We start from the raw sequence: 21,201 nt of genomic DNA on the forward strand, positions 1-21,201 counted from the left end.
TGGGGACTCTGGTGTGTACAGCATATTGTTTTTATAGAAAACTTTTTAATATTAAAAAGGTAATGTTCTACTTATAAAAAGTTTCCTGTAATGCACAGTGCTGTGTTATGCATGCAGCAGCTTCCCGTACCTCGCATTTAACATCTCATTGTTGAATAGTATGACCACGTTTCTCTAGGTCCTCTCTGGTGTTTACACAGTGATGAAGTTGCCTAGCAATGCTTTTCTCAGGCTGTGATCTGTGGTAAGAATACGTAAGAGGTGGTCCTTTGAAAATTATCAGTGTTTATTGTATTATAAGCAGTCGTCCTCATGCTGCTTAGATCTCCAGACTTACTCATCCTTCGTAACTGCAATGTTGTCATCTTTGACCTGTTATCTTTCTCCCTTGTATCTACCAGCAGTTTAGAACAAACCCTATACATTTGTGACTTTATTTATAAATAGTATTCGATTCCGATCGATAAAGCTTCCTGTCCGCACGCAGTGAAGTGAGAATGAGTCCCTGGTGTTCATCTGTTACCCAGTCCAGATTTCCATCACTATCGTGAAATACCTGGGATAATGAACCTAAAAGCACAAATGGCTTATTTACCTCATAGTTTTGGAGGTTCCAGGACAAGATCAGCCGTAGGCTTGTGATGAGTTAACCCATCACAGCAGACGTGTGAGGTGGAGCAGAAATGCTCGCCTCCTGTAGGAAGCTGAAAAAGAGGCTGGGCTCCCACAGTCCTCCTCATGGGCATGCACCCAATGCCCTAAAAAAACCAAACAAACAAAAACAAAACAAACAAAAAACCTAAAGAGCTCCTTCCCCCAGCATGGCCTTTCTTGGAAAGGGTTCTACTCCCTTCTGACAGCACCATCTTCGCCATTTTGAGGAACAATCTTTTACTCACAGACCACTGGGACATTTCAGATCCAAACTAAAGCGCATCATCTAAAGGGTTCATTTATTCTGTAAACCTGAAATTTTCAGGAATATTTATTTTACTGGCACATTTGTCTGTGTTTTTATTCCCTCTACAAGTGTTTTGTAGTTTATCTGGTGTTCCACACATCATTTACCATCACAATGGTTCCTGAGGAAGGTGATTCCATAGCCGCCATATTCCTTATTTATCATGCAGTACTTGGAGTGTGTGCTTGCCTGCCCCAGGCCTCTCCCTGCCACTCAGTTCCAACCAGTTCCAGGGATTCGCCTCAGTGATTTTGCGTTCAGTGTTTAGCAGCTGATGATTTGGAAGCATATATGGAGTTGGTCTCCACCAAGCGACAGCTCCAGCCTTTGAAAGCTGTCCCCTTGCCTGCCTTCTTGGCTTGGGCCAGTTTAGGGCCCTCATTTAGATGTACATAGATAGCTGTGCTAGTCAGTTTTTGTCAATTTGACACAAACTAGAGTCACCTAGGAAGAGGGAGCCTCAACCGGGGAATTGCCTTCATCAGATCATCCCGTGGGCAGAATGATTGACATGGGAGCGCCCAGTCCACTGTGGGGGGTGCCAGCCCTAGGCAGGTGGACCTGGGTTGTATAAGAAAAGTAGCTAGGGACAAACCAGTAATCAGAGTTCTGATTTCTGTTCATCTGGATTGATTCTCAGAAAAAGAAGTGTTGAATCCTCCCTCCCTAGGTTTGAAGTGGCTTCATTGTGTCCTTACTCATAGTTTACCATGGTGGTAGAGGGGTTTTCTTCTGCCTAGAGTCATTATCAGCCTCTTTGCTGGTAGTTTGTGTGTACCCACTGTGCCTTATCATAGGTTGGTTGTCTGTCTTGCTGAACTCAGGGCTTATTATTTTTGACCACTAACCTTGGGAGTCATTTGGGAGAGAATCTGACAGTGAAGAAAACCCTTCTTTTCTCTGGTCTCCAACAGCAGCTGTGTCATTGAGGAAGTGTTGACATTGCTTTTGGTTTTCAAATGACTGTGTACTTTCTTCCCAGGAGCGGAAAAACTTGCAAGGATGGGCTTTCTGGATTTTTAACAAGATCAAAGTTATAAAACCAATTGAGGAAAGGTCCAGGTAGAAAGCAGAAAACCCTTGGACTGCATTGGAAATGGAGATTACAAAATAAGCTCTGTCCAGGATGTAGCCGTGACTACTTTTTCATTAGTTCTCAAGGGTAAGACAGAGCAGCAGGCCAGCTTTGAAAGTCAGAATTTCTGGAATATTGGTAAGCTTATACATATAGTTAGCTTTGCCCATAGGGATTTGGATGGCAAAATCATTGCCTAGCAAAGAATGGCCTACTTAGTTTCTTTTTTCTCTTGGGGGGGGGGGAGGCATACACATGGGGCATAGGTCACACTCTAACTCAAGCTTAGCCTCGAATTCAGGGCAATCCTCCTGTCTCAGCCTCCCCAGTACTGCAGTTATAGGTGTTAGCCGCTATGCGTATTTTGTATAAATTTGATATTGCAATTTAAGTAACATTTGCTTTTCTGTTTCTTATTTGGTTTTGTTTTTGATAGAGGTTGCCAATCCTTAGCCAAGACTGGTCTGAAACTTGTAGGAATTCTGCTGCCTCAGCCACCCATGGCCAGTAACTGTTTGCTTTGAGACTGTCTATGGGAAGCCCGCTATAGTGTCCACAGCCCACAGAGCTGTGTGTAGTTTTGTCTCTTGAGTTTTCGGCTCTTATCTTAGAGCTAGTGGGCTCCGGTGCAGCGGCTTCAGCACACCCAAGGCCAGCATGGGATTCTCAGCACAAGGAAGTGTTTTTCTTCCATTTTATTGCTGGGATTTTATTTCGTCTGTCTGCCTGTCCGTCCGTCTGTCCGTCCGTCCTTTTCCCTTTGGATAGCTAGATCCAGATCTTATGACTTACTTGTACCATAGCCAGAGGCCCCCACGGCACTTTGTGATGAGTCATTTCCTAATCAGTGCCAAGCATTGGGCCTGGAATGCCCTGCCCAGGGGTGGGGACAGCAGGCCTGTCTGCAGCTGAGAGGAAGTCCTTGTTCCAGAAGAGAAGGGCAGGGTCTTCAGGATGAATGGCCTGGATAGGGTCCTGAGCACCGTGTCTGTGGGAGTGGGTTGACACTCTGTGTCCCCTGACCTACTCTGGCCATGTGGATTCAGAGTGACTACCAGTGTCCTACCTAGACAAAAGCTAAGAGCAAGGTAATGCCTCAGCCCCTGGGGGCTTAACAGGTTATCTGGTTAGAGTCCCGGGCTCCTTATCAGAACTGAGGTAAAGGGTGGGTTAGGCCTGTGCATTGCAGGAAAGAAGCTAACACAAGAGTCAGGGCTTGCTGAGCGGCTAGTGACTGGCCAGGGGCTATTTAAATCTCTAGTGTAGAATTTCCCACTGGATTGAGCCAGGAAGGGATGGGTGGGATCAAGGGCTAAGAGGCGTGGCTGTGGAAAGGAAGGGCTGCAGACACTGAAAACAACAGACCAAGCCTGGAAGTCCCTGCTGCCTGGCCCTCAGCTGAGGAGTTCTCAGTGTCCTGGACGGTCCTTCTGGCTTGTCTTGTAAATGCTAGGGTTTAGAGTTTAACGATCATATTTAATAGGTTTGAAACAATACTGAGAATTATTTTTTCAAATGTAGAAGTAGATGTGGATTTAATTTCTCATTTTGAGATAGGATCTTAGTAGCCCAGGCTGACCCAGAGTTTATGATCCACCTTCTCCTCAATTTCCAAGACCCAGGACTGTATAGTGTGCACTGTAACTCCTGGTTTGCAAGTACACGGCCTCATCTTACAGAACTACCAGGTTAAGCATATTGCATTAGTTTCTTCATTTCGTCTAAAACAACGTGGTGCTTTGGAATGCTGTTGTGTCACACACTAGGTCCACTCTGAATAGGTAACAGCTGGCCAAAGCTATTCTTTTAGAGCAAGGGTAAACCCACCTTTGCCTTTATGCAACAGTGCTGAGTTTATTGCGTGGCTCTCTGTATTCCATACAGGTTCCATACAGGTAGTTGCCACTTGGCTCACTGACCCCAGAACCCTAGTATGTCAACCCATTTTATTATTAACCTCCAAGCACGGGAAATATTATCTTTACAGACTATGGAAGACTGTCTTAAAGCACACTCATTTAAAGGCTGCCTTCCCCAGCATCCTAAAGCCTCAGGATAGATTCCAGGATAGATTGAGATGACAGAGCCACAGGCTGTAGTGTAATCCAGAAGGAGGAAGGGCATGGCTTCCACCCCAAACCGTAGCCCTGTGCTCAGCAAAGTCTGTAACCCTGCGAGGAGCTTTACTCAGGACTGCCGTAAATGAGGTAGGCAAGGGAGTGATGGGTGTGGGTGCAGCCAGAGGGAATTCCACATCCAAATGGCAGTGCTGAGTGGTGCAGCCTGACTTTGGGAAGAGCTGTCAGGGCCTTAGGTGACCCTGGAGGTGCTAGGTGACAGAACCCTGCAGATGGCTGCAGACCCCATTTTGAGTTTTTTTAGACTACGTGGGTCTTAAAGGACAGAGTTTGGCCGCATGTTCCTTTTGGATGTCCAGTGTCGTCTTTGCAAGGACCTCATTGTGCATTTTGTAATGCTTTGTCTTGGTGCCCCTGGGTAGTTTGGGGAATTGAACTGCTGAACTGTAAATTTGCTTCTCTAAGTCTTAGCTTCTCCGAGCTGTCCTTGTACCTTGATCTGGCAGTCCGTCTTAACTGCCAGTGGCTTGGGAAACCAAGCATTTCTTCTTGTGAGAGTTGCATCCCAAAGGAGGTGAATTAGCTAGAAGGCTGGATCTGGAAAGAGGTGTGGGCTGGAGGTTGGGAACCCCTCGACTGGCAACTCTGAAAACTCCTGTGTGCTAGGTAGGCTCCTGGTGTCTTCTGGGTAAGAGGGCTTTTCAGCTGTCGGGCTTCCCTAGTGTGGTTTCACCAACATCTTCCCATCCATGCCCAGTTCAGTTTTATTGTGGAAAAAAAGCAGATATTTTATCGAATGATGAGAAGAGTGGATAGAGAGCAATTCAGACCCGAGGCAAAGGCCTTTTCTGACCCAGTATTCTGGAAATTCCATGGGTCTTTCTGTGTGATGACGTGGGAATTAGCAGACCTCAAACGTGTAGTTAGAAATAGTAGCATTGCATCCAGGGTGCCTGTTGTGTGATGTGAGTCAGGAATTTGGAATCAAGAGGGCAGGGACCCAAGTGACATTTGAGTTTGACGGGCCATGCATTCTACGTTGGAGACCCGGTGTGGGTACCAGAAGTCCTAGGAGGAGGAGAGGGAGTTCATGGAACCATCCCTGGTAAGGTGTAGGTATGAGGGGCGGGAGAGATTCCACAGCTCTCAGAGGAGGAATGATAAGTGTTTGTGACTGCAGTGCAGACACTTGGATTCTAGCTACGAGAATCGGCTGTGGTGGTGTCTGAAAATGGCCAGGTCACTCTGGGTACAAGTGAGAAACACCAATAAAAGATGGGTAAGGCAGAGGTTTCCTCTGGGAGAAACAGACATCGGGAAAGGGGCATCCAAGCAGGGCAGAGACAGGTGGAGGGTGGGCAGCTACAGGAATCTACTTGTGAGAGCAGAGTGAGCGGTGTGGCCATCCCCTCCTGTCCTTTCCCTCAGGAAGCCATCAATACAGTCACTTCTCACCTCTTAAAGAGCTCAGGGTGGGAGAGTTCTCTGCAGACAGCTCGGAACTCTTACCACTGGCCCATATCTCTTGCCTGCCAGAGCAACCAAATTTAGAGTTTATTCAGGACTCAGCAGTGGCCCCCTCCGTCTCTATTCTAGTCTTCCCCTCAGGCCACCGTACACCTACCCCAATGAGCTCCCCCTGAAGTTACCCACCCACTCTGTCCTTCTCCACTCCTTTCCCGGGTCTGTTTGCTCTCTCACAAAAGGTGAGAGTCCGCAAGCCCTCTGCCCCACCCTCAAGAGGACAAAGGAAACATCCTGGCAATTGGTTGAGAGTAGTGGTTGGCACTCCTGCCTACCTATGAGGATCCGTAGGTCAAGCTGACAAAGTACATCAGTGTTAAATCTGTAACTCTTTTAATTTTTCTGAACATCCGACTCCTGAAACCTCCCTAGGAAATCCGAATAGGTGTTAGGGATGGAAGCCACCTCCCTGTAGGGCTAGCAGGATGCCTGTCTCAAGGAAAAGGAAGTTATCCAAGATTTGAAATGGAAAATAATGACCTCTGCCCCTGGACTTGGTGGTGACACCTGCCTGTAGTCCTGGGTAAATGCAGGCTGAGGCAGGAGAATCTGTGCCCAGGAGTTTGAGACCAGTATGGGCAAAACAATAAGCCCCATTTAAAAAAAAAGTCCTTTTGTCACGTAAGCTCCAAATGCCAGAGGAATTCCCACAAAAGGTCTCCTCCCTGTCCTGCTGTTAGCCGAGCCTGATTTCTATTAAGCGGCATCACTCATGTCACAACAGAAACCAGGGCTTGCTTGATCTGTTTCAGGAGGTCTGGGGTACTGTTTCCTTGGTTGCAGTTGAGTGTGACCTGACCCTCTTCATGAACTCTGGCCTCTGTCCTGTTGTTGAACCTCCCTGCGCCTCTGACTTCTAGTCAGTGTTATTCAGAGGTATAGAGCCCCCAACAGCCCTAGGACTATCTCATGGGCCCAGTGATGACATGCTTTGGTTCATGGACATATACAGTACCTTTTGTTGTATGGTCTGAGGTTAGGATAGGATAATACTTGAGAGAAAAAGAAAAGTGGGGTTTTTTTTTTTGGATGGCTACTTCTATTGGATAAGCAACTTTGAAGTCTCTTCAGTTTTGAAAGAGTAGTGAGCAACATATAAGCCCTAGTAATTCTTCTCAAGAGTGTTAAGTCTTGTATAAGGGAGCTTGAACCTGCAGCCTTCCTCATGCATGATAAGCAGGCAATCTACCATTGAACTGTATCCCCAGCCCATTTTATACTTAAAGAATAAGCAGATATATCTACTATTGTGTAGAGGGTTGGGGGTATGCCACAGTATGTGCATGGAGGTCTGAGAAAACTTAGTGGAGCCTAATCTTTCCATGTGTGGCTTCCAGGGTTCAAGCTCAGGTTTGCAGATTGGGCAGCAAGCCCCTTTAACCACAGAGTCATCTCACCAGCCCACTTTTTATGTTTTATTTGGAGATAGGGTCTTGACATGTTTCCCAGTTTGTGGGAAGTCCAGGCAGGCCTTGAACATGCGATTTTTCTGTTCCTCAGCCTCCTGAGTGCTGGCTTCTAAGCATGTACCCCCAGGCCAGCCTTTAGTTGTAAGAAGTTAGTTTGAAATCTGAGGCAGGAGGGTCACTGTTTGAGGCTAGTATGATGGTCTACATGGTGCATCTCAGGCCAGCCAGGGATATATAGGGACACTCGCTTGAAAAACCAAAGCAAAAACAAAACAAGCAAAAAATGGAAGTCAGTTTGAAATTAGATCTGAAAATTAAATGTTAGTGAAAGGTAGCTGGAGTCCTCAGACTCCATAGCAGTGGTTCTCAACCTTCCTAACACGGCAGCCCTTTAATACAGTTATTTTCATTGTTACTGTATAACTGTAATTTTGCTATTGTTATAAATCAGGCTATAAATATCTCATATGCAAACTCCTAAGAGGGTTATGACTCACGGGTTGAGAACACTGCTCTATAGACTTGAGCTTCAAGTTTTGTGAAAATCCCATTAACATTGATGCATTTTTATCAAACTTTGTATTTTATATAGGAATATTATATGATGTAGTGCTTATTTTTAAAATCGCTATTGGGTATGAATATTGTTCTGTGTACTGAAAACATTTTTGAATGGAGGGGACTTGAAGCAGATTAGTAAAATGTTCCTGTTTTTTTTCCTAATCTAAAGTTAGTTTTGAGGCATAGTTTTTGTTCAAGCACAGCAGACAGTCTGTAGTAATAAGTAACTTCTCAAGTACCACTCAGAGTTCCTCTGGTCTCCCTGGCCACTCCTTTTCCTTACCGTAATTACAGCGGAGATCCTTAAGACCCATGTAGGACCAGATACAGAATCTGCCCTCTGTGATCGCATCACCACAGAAACAGGCTGTAGGAGCTCCAAGGAAGCTCCTTCCCCTCTGGCCTCTGTAATTGCTACCTCTGCCTCTGTTGTAGTCTCAAATTCGGAAGGGAAAGGATGTTTTCCCTGGCCTTGCCGGAAGCAGTGGTACAGGCGGGGTTGCTCATAGTGGGGCGGAGGCCGGAGAAAAAGTGTGCTTCGAGTAAAACCTCTGCGGGTCTGATTGGTAGGGTGCACAGGTCTGAGGACCTCAGGCCGGGGCCTCTGTGTCAGAGGACCTGGTGTGAACCCATGGGAGTGTCCTCTGATACTTGCCGGCCAGTCGTGGACAGCGCACATGAGAGAGGTGGGCCTTTTCTGTGGAGATGTGCTCTGCGGAAGGACTGGCGGGGAAGGGCTTGCTGTGGCTGGGAAAAGACTCTCAGGTCTGTCTGATCCCCTGAAAGGGACAGGTAATGGGGGGGAGCACACGCTAGGCTGCCTGGACGTACAGGCTGTTGTTCACCAGGCAGTGCTGTCCTGCAGTGGAGGAGACCCTGGCCTGCTGTAGAGCAGCTGGGGTGCCCAGAAACCCTGACATTTGCTTAACAAGAGCATGAGTGGAGGCATGCCTTGTTGAGGCAGCATTAAATATTTGGTGGCGGAGGGACCGACCACCTGTACCCCGGAGGGTTCTGTTCCCTCCCTTGTGTTCGCACCAGTGAGGGCCCAGCTGATTCCAAGGTGGGCGGAGGAGGCTGGACCTTCCCCAGCTCGGTGCCCGGTTTCGTCCCAGAGAACAGCTCCTGTGCTCTGTTCTCATCTTTGAAGTCCTGGTGGGTATGGAGGTGGGGCATGGCTTCTAGCTCCTCATTAAACCAATTTAAAGGGGAGGAAAGGCCTCCACTCAGCCTCTGCATGCACAGACCTATTAGTACCCTGTGCCCTGCCAGGGCGATTTTGTTGGCCCAGTTGTGACTACTACACACGATCCTGTCCTTATTGGCGTCATGGCCGTGAGGGTACCCACTTGGGCCAGAGCCTGGTTGGCAGTGTTTGTGAGTATGGAAAGCACCCTAGGGAATAACAGTTTTAATGGACAGGTGTAAGTAACAACCAGGAAGTAGGCTGAGTCAGTCATGGGAGCCCTCTAGAATCCAGCGAGGAAGCCTGCCTGCGTTGAGTCTGTCTCTGTGTCTGACTATCCTTTTTACCAGAGCAGGAGGGTGGTGGCAGGAACTAGCCCTCCAGAAACCAACAGTCCAGCAAATGGCACCGATGCTAACCCAGGGCAGACTGGGGTGGGTAGGTGCTGACTTTGGTGCAGAGGAAGCATTTGGGGGGGGCAGGCATTCTGGATGACTAATACACCTAGTGGGAGAAAGGCTGTTCAGAGTGAGGAAGAGCAGAAGCGCTAAGGTGCTGAGCTTACACTCAGAAACGGGGAGTCTCAGAGAAAGCTGGCATTTGTGATTGAGGTAAGAAATGTGGGAAGGAGAGGCCAGAGGGTCTCAGGTGCCCAAGGTTACCTTAAACCCTGAAAACATTTCACGGCGGGCTGGGCTGTAGACCTTTCTGAAGAGAACGTGAGTTCGTGGAGGTGAACTGGACACTTCAGTGCCTTGCTGGAGACTGGCGGCCAGGGGCTTGCAGTAATAATGGCCAGGCCAGCTTGTACCGAGCTGAGCAGGGAAGTAGCGGAGTCCCAAGGCTGTTTCCCAGTGCTGCTCTCTCCTCCTCTCCATCGCCGCTGCTTCCGGGTTCTCAGTGAGCCCAGGGCTGTTTTCAGGGTGTGGGGGTTGCTTGTCCCACAGGGTAAGTGTACCGACAGGCTTGCATTTTCTGGTTCTTTCTTGCCAGTCTTCTTTGGTTAGCCTCTGCAGAGGAACTCTCCAGAATTCCTGAGGGACGTGACACAGTCACTCTCTGTTGCAGGCAAGGGGAGCCTGGGGTGAGGTGAGGTGAGAGGGGGCCGGGTGACACATTGATGCAGACAGATCATGAACAGAATGGCTTAGGAAAACAAACCAAATAATAATTTGTTTAAAAAAAAACAGTGTCTTGCTATTAAAACACCTGGTTAACAATATAGAAATGTAAGTGTATCCTTGATTCAACATTTTCCAATTTAATTGATTTATGCTTATTTCAGAGTTCTTTGGATTTTTTTGTATTTATCTAGTACAGTGCTTTTCTACTGAGAATATTTAATATACATTGATTACTATAATGTGTTGGTCTACAGCTTACACACAAGTGATGTCGATGTCTCAGACTGTTTATAGACTAGGCCTCTTCTATCCCAGGATGACCTTGAACTCCTGATGCTTCTGTCTATTGGAATGCTGGGATTCTAGGTATGTGTCACTGTACCTGCTTTGGTGGTGCTGGGGATCAAACCCAGGGCTCTGTGTGTGCTAGGTGAGCCCTGGACTGAGTTAGGCCCAGTTTTGAAGAACTGTCCCCCATTTTTGTTTAGGCTAGCCTTAGACTCCTGGACTCAAGTGACACCCCCACCCCCAGCTTCCAGAGTAAGAGTATCGGGCACTACAGGCACACACTACTGTGTCTGGCTTCTGAATTTTTAATAAAGTTAGATCGACTGTCTCTTTTCTTCTGTCAGTTTCCTGTCCCTAGTTCCCCAAGAAAGCTTTGTCAGGTTTAATTACAAACTGCCTTCTGCCTCCCAGGAGACAAATAAGGGAATGTTTACAGCCTTCCTTCCACCAGCCTTCAAACGCCACTCACAGCTTGGCTTTTTGAGGTCATCTGTTGGAGCTGGAAACTCTGCCCACACTGGATTTCAAGGAGAATATTCTAGGTGTGTGGTTTTAGGAATTTCAGGGGAACAAATTAAACCTGTGCCGTGATTTTCCTGTCTAAATACCTACTTCATGGCTGGAGATGTAACTCAGTTTGTAGAACGCTTGCTTGCCTAGCATGTGCAAAGCCCTAGGCTCACTGAAATAATAAACAGACATGATGGCAAACGCCTTTAATGCCAGCACTCAGGAGACAGAGGCAGGGGGATCACCGAGTCCAAGGCCAACATAGTCTACATAGTGAGTTTCAGGGCAGCCAGGGCTACACAGTAAGACCCTACTTAAAAAAAAAAAAAGAATCAACAAAACTTTCACAGTCATCATTGTCCACATAGTAGGGCAAGCCTGAGCTGCATGAGAAAAAGGGAAGAAAGAGAAAGGAACGTCCCTTTTATCTACTCATTTTTCAAAATATTCATTTTTTTGTGCGCGCGTGCGTGCGTGCGTGCGCGTGTGTGTGTGTGTGTGTGTGTGTGTGTGTGTGTGTGTGTGTGTGTGTTGCAGGCGTTGTTTTTCTCCTATCAAGTGGATTCTGGGATGGAACTCAGGTCTGAAGGCGTGCCATCTGCCTTTTCCCTTAAGGAGAGTGGTCTGATTGGGACTAGGTCCCGAGGCTGATGCTGGATGAGTACAGCTTGGAGTATTCCAGTTAGGCTCAGGTGCTCACACAGGCATGGGCGGGGACCGCAGGACATCCACCGAAGACTGGCCCGCCCAGGTGTCTCTGCAGAGGGATGGAGGATCAAAGTTGAGGTTGCTCCACAACCTGTTCTTCAGATGTCCCTGTGATGTGCACCCTGTCACCCTCCCTGTGTGACTTCCCAGTGGATTCCTTTCCTGCACCTACCTTTCCACCACACCCTGTTTATCCATCAAGAACAGTGGCTGCGCTGCTCCCTGATTTTGGGAGTCATGCCAAAAGGTGGTGTGGCAGAGAGTGCATATTAGAGTCTCCTGTGAACGTTAAAAATGAGACTTCTGGGACTCAGCTCAGGTATGCTGAATTACCGTTTGGGTGAGGATGAGACCCTGCTACCCATCCACCATCCCTCCTACCCTCCTCCTTTCCTTCTTCCTTTTTTTTTTTTTTTTTACGAGACGGGGTTTCTCTGTATTATTTTGGAGGCTGTTGGTCCAGCCTGGCCTTGAACTCACAGAGATCCACCTGCCTCTGCCTCCCGAGTGCTGGGATTAAAGGCATGCACCACCACTGCCCGGCTTTTTTTTTTTTTTTTTTTTTTTTTTTGGTTTTTTTGAGGCAGGGTTTCTCTGTATTGTTTTGGAGGTTGTCCTGGAACCCGCTCTGTAGACCAGGCTGGCCTCGAACTCATAGAGATCCGCCTGCCTCTGTTTTTCGAGTGCTGGGATTAGTGTTGGGATTAAAGGTATGCACCACCACCACTAGCAACAGCTCAGAATTTTCAAATGGTCAAACCCTCCCTTTGCTACATTAATATCTGAGGTATTTAACGTTTTGAAAGCTACTTGTAGAGGTGTTCACTTGGAAACAGAAAGAAAAACGCCTTCTTACCCTGAGCAGATGTCTGAGGGTATTATTTTGAACCTCACTAACTAGTTTAACCACTTTGTACTGCCAAACCAACATTCCCTTCTGCCATATATGACTGAACCATTTCACAACCTTAACCTAAAATTGCATGGGAACAACGTTTTCTACAATTTTAACTGCACACAGAATGAGAAAAATAACACTGAAGAGTAATTTGCTAAATTCAGCCCAAGTTTGACTTATTTAGAAATCCAGGTGGAAATCTGCTTGGGTGGAACTCTACCAGAGATTTGCATATTGAAACAGAGGCTCACATGGCAGTCACACATTCCTCAGAGTCACATTGAAATAGTGACTGAGGTGTGCTGCCCTTAAACAATTTACTGGACTGGAAATGTGTTTAGTGAATTATCAGTTTTTCCTCCTCAGGTTTTGTGTGCCAGATAATTAGCTGATTTTTTTCTTCCCTAGGATGAGCTTCAGGAAGTAGGTAGGAATTCACTAACAAATCATGTGACATGATTTTGTTTTTTTGTTTTTTTTTGTTTTGTTTTTAATTACATTGCCTCTGTGTGTGTGTGTGTCTGTGTGTATGTCTGTGTGTCTGTGAGAGAGAGACAGAGACAGAGACAGAGACAGAGACAGAGACAGAGAATGCTTACCCAAAGTACCTGTGGAGATAGATCAGAGGATAACTTGTGAGAGTTGGTTCTCTCCTATCATATGGGTCTGGGGGATCAAACACAGGTTGTCAGGGTTGGTGGCTGGGGCCTTTTTCTGCTCACATCTCCTTGGCCCTATTATGTATTTTTAAACTATTTTATGTTTTTAACTCCTTTGCAAATTCCTTTTATCTGAAGGAAAACGTTGCAACCCATTAATATTTGAGGTCTTACTAATGTTTTGGTTTTGAGGCATGGTGAGCTCCAGTCTTGATTTTAGAGAATTTCATGGCTTAGGAGGGAACCTCACAAACGGCCTGTCATCTGGCTTTCATTGCCTCAACAGAAGCTGCTCTTGTTGAGGTCACTTGTGGCTTCTGATGGGAGACCTCTGTGGTCACTTTGTAGTCGTTGACGGGACTTCCCTGTAGTGCCCATACTCCTGACCTCCTTTCCTGAGAACCCTCTCTGGCCTCTGCACATCCGTGACTGTCCTTCCTCCTCTGTCGGCTCTTCTGTGCGCCTGTCCCCTAGGTCAGGCTCGTCCTTAGCGGTTCTCATTTATTCTGCTCAGCCCCTTCCATGCTGACCACCACCCACAAGTTAATCTCCCCAAACCCCACCTCTCTCTGAGCTCATCCTCATCTCCATCTTTTGGACCTTTCTCCTTGGATGACTCATGGGTACTTTTAACTCAGGATGTCTAAACTTAACTCATTTCCTCCCTAATTATCTCTTGCTTCCTGCCCCCCTCCAAAGCCCTCACCCCAAAGCATCTATCAGCGTTTTCCATTTTGGTGGTGGGCTGTACAGTGAGTCTGTCACTAAAGCCAGAAATCTGTGATTCCTCTTCTTCCTCCTCCCTTAGTCAACCCCTTGGTTTAGTTAGTGATGTTACTGTTTTTAATATTGTAAATATGAAAAGGATGATTTTGTTTATGTATTTTGGGGAGCCTTCTTGGGAGGGTAGCATCTTGATCTGTAGCTCAGGCTGACCCGATGGTCATGTGTTACTCGGGCTGGCCTCAAACTCAATTTTCATGACATGTTGGGGGTATAAGATAAATTTAGGGTTCAGAGAGACACAGCATCACAGCATCAGAGCACAGAAAGTGTATTAGAGTTGGGATTCGAACCTGTGGGTCACCCTCTCTCAAACTCCAAAACCTCAGCCTTTGCCTCTACCCACTCTGGCTTGTTTGTCCCATAATGCCAGTGTTGTTTTAGACTTCTGTCAGGTCAACTGAATTTGAGTTGGCAACTCATGTTCTCCTTTGTCAAGATACATCTTCTTTTCTTCCAAAGTTGGGATGGCTTGGGTATAGTTTGTCCTCTCCCAGTTGGGAGGTGAGATTTGGTCCCCATGTAACATTCGAGAGGAAGTTAGTTCAATGACTGGATTGTAAAAAAGTGGTCAGTGCAGAGCTTAGAAACGAGTCCTGCTCTACAAATTGGACACTTGTCACCTTGTCCTTCGATTGTCCCCCTGGATGCTGCCACACAGCTGTGACCTTTCAGCTCTCTGAACTCTGTGATCAATACGCTTCTTCCCTTTATGCATTATTTTCGCGGGTGTTTTGTTATAGCAACTCACAACAGATAAAGATGCGACTTTAGGAAAATGATGGCCTGTGCTCCTTATGGCCTCGTCTGGACTCCAGCCCTGGGCTTTCCTCATAGTTATGTCTTAGCCAGGTGCCCTGAGACAAGGATAGTCTTTTTTTCCTAACAGGATTTTCATGAAAGTTAAATGGCTTGAGGGAAAGTACCGTGAATCCCAGGGGCAGTTTGTGGGAGTTGATAGTTGGCCAGCAGGTGCTCCCTCCTTATAACGGCTGTCTGTTAAGATATGAACCCTCCCAGATTTCAGTGAATGCTTCCGTCATGTGATGATTGGATCCATCCTGTGTAGGCAGTAAAGGCAGGAAAGGCTGACGTAAAGACCTTATTAATCGAGACAGTATACATAGAGCTAGTTTCTGTTTTCAGTACATAGAAAAACTGTTCTTAGAGTAGAATAAGGTATGATCTACAGACTCAGGATTGCCAGGTATAGGTAGGCACATTCAAGCAAAATCCTCTCAAGTTTTCTTCTGTTCTGTTGATCGTGGAGAACAGATTTAGACATGTTTGTAGCGTGCCAAAGTGAATCCTGCCTTGGGTACTGTCAGCTTCCACTCTCCCATTTTTCCGAAGACATAATCATTTCCCATTACACTTTGATAAGAATGGATGGATAAGAAAAGGGCCCAGCTTGTTACTGTGGGATTTTGTCGTTAACTTTTAAAGGCTGTGCCCTACAAAAATTGTCCTATAAATTTCGGTGTGGTTTAATGTATTTGGCCAGTAGTTTTGACAGAACATGCACCCAATGTTCTCGGTAGGCCCTGGTAAGAGACAGCTTAGTTATTAGAAAGTTACAATTTCGGGTTTAAGTGACAGTGAAGGGGGTGTCTGTGGCGGTGGTCCTCAGAGGACCCGGAAAACCTCAGCATCGTGTTCAGCTTGGGATCATTAGAGTCGGAAACTCAGCTGCTCCCAGACACAGGAAGCAGACACTCCAGGGTTGGGTCCCAGCAGTCTGCCTCAGCCGTGCTGCCGTCAGGTGATTCTGTAGCAGTAGGCACTACCAAAGGAGCTTAAAGCTAGTCGAATCAGCCTGGAGGCTTGGGGGTGGGGGGGAACCTCTTGAGAGAGGTGGGATGAGTGGGAGGAACTAGAACTCGGAGCGGTGGTCCCGATTGCTTAGCAGACAGAGGTGGCCATGAAAACATGGAGGCTTTGAGTCTGGGGGACAAAACAACATGGGACTCGGAGTGGGAACCTGGGTCCCAGGGATGCGTCTGGAGGTGTGGGGAGAGAGGGAGGGTCTAGTTTGGCACATGTTGCCATTGCCAGGGTTGGTGCAGTCATGGACTGTGGCTGTAGTGCTGGCAGAACAATGGAGTAGTAGATGTGTGAGCTGTCTATACAGAGGCAGAAGTCAGAGTGGCTTCAGTAAAGGGACACAGAGGAGACAGCATCCAGGGCTGGGCTGGTGGAGCTGCTTGTGGGGTCACGGCATTCCACTGTGCGGGTAAATGGGTTTCAGAGTACGTGAAATCCGGGTTTACACTGACTGGGTTACAGGAGCGGCAGGCACCAGGGGTTCACAAGGATGCTGTCTCAGTCCTCCTTTTGCAGAATTAGAGACTTCATGGGCATGCCATTATCTTTTGATCTAAGGCCTTGTGGTGCAAGGCAGAGTTCTAGTAGGTGACTTATCCCCAGAAGAAAAGCGTGAGGAGGAAGAGCAAGGGTGTGACCTGGAGCAGGCTGCTGAGGTTGTCTCTGCTTCTGTTTGTCTGGCCATTAACTACAGCTCTGGGAAGGACCGATGCTTCCACAGCTGCTGTTTCTGAGCCCATTGCTGGTTCCTGGAATCGTGCATCTTTTAACTGCTTTATGGTACACTGGGTAGATGGTTACCAGAAGGTCTGCTAGGGATCTTAGCAGAAGAGGAATGGGATTTCCTGCTTTCCAGAGAGCTACCAAAACCTTGAAATGTGAGCTTCCTGGTTGATGCAGGTGAGCAGGCAGAAAGGACTTGGTTTGGAAAGTTTTAGTGTACCAAGGTTTGGCTATTTAGGAGATTGCTCAAATCCCGGCTTTGCTGCAGACGTAGTTTGCTGTACTGGAGAGATGTTTCGCTGAGACCGAAACCCAAGTACATCTGTGCAGCATCTTCCTTAGAAGTGGAACCTCTTCACTGGCCGACACTCATTCTAAGTCATTCCAGAAACACGTGTCCTCTTTTCCACTGGGCTCCAATTGGGCTTCCTTAAAGGAAGGCATGTGGACCACACACTGATATTTAGGAAGTAACTTTGTCCTATGTGTATGGGAAATGTGTATAGAACGTTCTAATTTTGGAAATTGGCTTCTGGATATGAGGACCTCCACACCCAAAGGTGTGTGTGTGTGTGTGTGTGTGTGTTGGGGGGTGTCACACAGTGATCACTCATCCATCATGCCCATCTTGTTCCTGAGGGATCGGATGTGCCTCATGCATGTTCAGAGAGGTGGAGACAGATCCAGCCATCAAAAGTGCCAGTGCAGACTTACTAATTCACCTGCAGTGAATTTCAATAAAGAAAGGAAAACAACAAAAACAACCTCCCCAAACCTCACAACATTTGTGTGTGGAGTGGGACATGCCTTTAATTTAAAGCATGAATTGTAGTCAGAAGACTTTTCTCTGTTTGTCCAGTCCCACTTGGTTGATTTCTCCCTGCCCGTCAGATTCCCGAAGTTGCTTATAACCACCCAGAAGCTTAATAAATATTTACAATTGTTTGAACATTGGTTTAGGCTTCTCTCTCTCTCTCTCTCTCTCTCTCTCTCTCTCTCTCTCTCTCTCTCTCTCTCTCTCTCTCTCTCTCTCTCTCTCTCTCTCTCTCAAATTAACCCATCTTTACTAATCTGTGTGTCATCATGTGGCTGTGACTTACTGGCGATGCCCTGGCATTGTGTCTCCTCATTGCTACATGGCGTTTCCTCCACCCTGGCCTTCTCTCTCTGTCTCTGGGTGTCCCCCCCCCCCCCATTTCCTGCCTGGCTTTACTCTGATTAGCCATTGGCTGAAATAGCTTTCATCAATCAATAAAAGCTACACATATTTGCAGCATACTGAAGGACATACCACATCATTGAACTGCATAGATTTGTGGTTTTTTTTTTTTTTTTTTTTTTGGTTGTTGTTGTTTGTTTTGTTTTGAGATAGTCTCATGTAGCCCAGGCTGGTCTCAGACTCTCTATATAGCCAAGGATAATCTCAAACTTCTGATTTACCCTCATGTCCCTAGTGCTGGGGTCAGGGATTGAACCCAGGGCTTTGTGCACATTTGGAAAGCACTTTACCAGCTGAGCTGCAGCCCTAGCCTCTGCCCCTAAATTCATAGACTCCACTCAGATTGTATAGAACCCCTAAAAAACAATGTTTGATATCTCTGCACGCGCAGAAATCATTCTATGATGCAGATTCAGTTGGGGTGGTTTTTACTGTTGGCTTGGATTTGACTGCCTAGTTCCTTCAGAGCCACCACCCAGCATTGTGAGCATAGCTCAAGACTTGTATCTTTTCTGGAAAGTTTGGCCGCAGCCACAGCAGACGCTGGGTCCCAGACTTAGGTAATTTTATTAATCTAGGAAAAGCGTGGCGCTCCAGCAGCTGCTGCTGTAGTTCAAGTCGCTCAAACAAAAGCCTTCTCGGTTACTGGAGAACATGAGAAATTAGTGCTGCCCAGTGTGAGTCCATGAATTTTAGACTCTGAGTCATCGTTATCTTTCCACGGGGATCTCCTGATTTAGGGTGTGTAGCTGGGGAATGGCCTGGCTGTATTCTAGGCAGTAGTGGGCAGGAGAGGTGAGCCTTGGGGTCACACCCTTCCTGGGAAGCTCAGTGTAGTTAGCTGACAGACTGTGGTTGCCGGGCCATAAACACTTGGTAGAATCAGTGAGACAAAGCCATTGTGATGGTGCACTCTGGTAATGCCTGCACTCAGGAGGCAGAGGCAGGTGAATTGCTGCAAAGTGAAGGCTAGTCTGGTCTACCCGAATTTCAGACCCACCGGAGTTTGTAGGGAGATCCTTGTCCCCCGCCAGACAGTAAACACAGAAAACAGTAAAGCCAACAGTGCATATAAAATAACACTTGAAATACATTTGACCTACATAGGAACTATAGTGCTTCCAGTTTGTAGGTTGTCTTGCTATGTGAAAAGGTGGTTTTCCTCCTGCATTTCACGATGCATGTGTGCAAATGTGAGTTAGTGCTTTGCCAGCGATGATGGACATTTTGGTGCGTAGAAGTTTTGCAGACGACTGGAAAACTAGTCATGGGATGTGACATTTGACTGCCAGCAGTGGTGCAGATGAGCGGCATCCAACCATTTGTGTGTGCCACGGCAGAGTACTGTTTCATTTTCTGGATTTCACTGGTTCCGTGAGTCAATAAAGCTGAGTTACTGTTTGTTTCTGAGTACCTGAGCTACTAGCAGAGCCTTTTGGATCTGTGAGCTTTGGGGTCATTATATAATGAGGGAAAATTAGTTCGAGTGGATGGATCAATGGACATTAGTTCCCCAATCTTTTTACCTTTACTTCAGTCATGAAAGCTAGCAACAAAACTCTTAAGATTTTATCACATAGAAGTTATAGATTTTTGTACTATGCTGCCAGATACAGAGTATTATTTCTAATTATCATTGCCTTAAAAACTTCTACTCTTAGCTGGGCAGTGGTGGCACATGCCTTTAATTCCAGCATTCATGGGGCAGAGGTAGGCAGATCTCTGTGAGTTCAATGCCAGCCTGGTCTACAAAGAAAGCTACACAGAGAAACCCTGTCTTGAAAAACAAACAAACACTTCTACTCTTAATCAGACTTTTTGTTTTTATTAAATGTTAAGGACCTATTATTGTTTCTGTTGCTTTTGAAATATTTTTGGCATTTGTGTTTCAATATAATTAGTTTTCTACTTAAACATTCAAAAAGATTATTCCAGTAGAGGATCCAGATTGCTGAAATGGCCAATGACACCCAAAGTCAGAAATAGATTTGTTAAATAATTTGTTAATAGCTAGATTTCTTGGTATTAAAAAAACAAAACAAAACAAAAAAAATCAATAGAACAAAAAAACCAATTGACAAGGCAGTGTTTGCTCATGATTTTAATCCAGCTCTCAGGAGGCAGAGTGAGGCAGATCTCCGTTAGTTCAAGGCCAGCCTGTTCTACAGAGTAAATTCCAGGTCAGTTGTTACACAGAGGAACGCTGTCTTGAAACAACCATAACAACAAAACAACAAAAAGTAAAAACAAAAACAAAACAAAAAACCAAAACCAAACATACAAAAAACAAGACATTTTGTTTCTTGGCATGACTTGGCTTCCAATTTTTAATCTTCTGGAGCTCTGGTGTTCCCTATTTGGGGGCTGTTTGGGTCAGTTAGGAGATATAGTCATCTTGCATGTCTGTCTATGTGATCTCTCTGGCTCTGGTGGTGGTTCCCTAGTGGGGCAAGTTATTCTGTGTATATGTTGTCTTATATACACTCTAGATCCCATGGGACTAGAGTTAGAGATAGTTGAGGTGTTGGGGTTGAACCTGGATCCTCTGGAAGAACAGTCAGTGCTCTTAACCACTAAGCCATCTGTCCAGCACCAGACTATTTTCTATAACCAAATGTTTATGGACATTCTAAGAGCTGTTTGTCCTCAAGCCAAACTGCCCTCACCTTCATGAGAGAGAGCAGCTGTGCCCACTTAAAAATGTCTCTCCCAATCCAGCTGAGAGCGGTGGACATTTCCTCCTAGGACTGGGAGAGAAGGGTCATTGGGAAGTCACTGGAGTGTTCAGCCTTGCCTCCCAGCCATTTGTATGCAAATGTGCCTTAATTGCTCAGGGCCTCTTCTGGTGGTCTGGAGGAGGGACTAGGATGGGTTGGAGAAGACTGAGGAGGGAATGCCATCTGTGTGGCCCGACAGATCCATGCAGGGCGGAGACTTTCTAGTGTGTCTACTTTCAGGTCAGCCACACCCTGTAAGTAAGTTCAGGGCTCTCATTGGTTCCCCAGGGTGAACTTGGGTTGGATTTGTACTTGGGTTTGTGGTTGGAACCTCCTGAGGAAGCAGGAGAATCGGGAGATGTGAACAGCATCCAGAGAAGGAATTTTAGTGACAGTGGTCAAGAATAGTTCCCCTGTAAACTGGATGAGAGGAGGCAGTGCAGGTGCTGATGCTGGCACTTTTTTTTTTTAAACTTTACGTGCATTGGGGTTTTACCTGTGTGTATGTCTGTGTGAGGGTGTTAGATCCCCTGGAACTGGAGTTACAGACAGTTGTGAGCCACCATGTGGGTGCTGGGAACTGAACCTCTGGAAGAGCAGCCAGTGCTGGTGATTGCTGAGGCTCTCTCCAGTCCCCGGCGCTTGATAGATGGGAGAAGAGGTAAGTGTGCCATGGGGCAGGATTTGATTCAGTCCCTCTGCATTTTCTTTTTCTTTTTCCATTGATATTTCAAAACACATGTGTTTGTTTGTTTGTTTGTATTGTTTTGTCCCTGTGTAGCCCTGGCTGTCCTGGAACTCGATTTGTAGACCAGGATGGCTTCAAACTCAGAGATCTGTCTGCCTCTACCTCCTGACTGCTGGGGTTAAAGTTAGCATGACCACTGCCTGGCTTCCGCACTGCATTTTCAATACAGTCACACCCAAGCTTTAGAGCTGATGCCCAGTGGTAAA

The 21,201-nt window shown here is 46.5% G+C and overlaps 1 protein-coding gene across 8 annotated transcripts in view; it reads left to right on the plus strand.

Moving 5' to 3' along the window:
* The window catches only part of Tanc1 (tetratricopeptide repeat, ankyrin repeat and coiled-coil containing 1), a 189,412-nt gene that overhangs the window by 20,066 nt on the left and 148,145 nt on the right, over window positions 1-21,201 (plus strand). The window contains exon 1 of one of the 8 annotated variants that reach the window (XM_040745402.1): window positions 2,978-3,124. The exons of 5 other annotated variants lie outside the window; for them this stretch is intronic. The gene's annotated coding sequence lies outside the window, so the exon portion shown is untranslated. Of the gene's footprint in view, window positions 1-2,977; window positions 3,125-8,130; window positions 8,295-16,389; window positions 16,396-21,201 lie in introns of those variants that run through there. 2 more of the 8 variants (XM_040745401.1, XM_040745400.1) reach the window with 2 other exon arrangements.

The sequence above is a fragment of the Mesocricetus auratus genome, unplaced genomic scaffold (assembly GCF_017639785.1).
Source record: "Mesocricetus auratus isolate SY011 unplaced genomic scaffold, BCM_Maur_2.0 Super-Scaffold_100004, whole genome shotgun sequence".
In the NCBI taxonomy this organism is placed as follows: domain Eukaryota; kingdom Metazoa; phylum Chordata; class Mammalia; order Rodentia; family Cricetidae; genus Mesocricetus; species Mesocricetus auratus.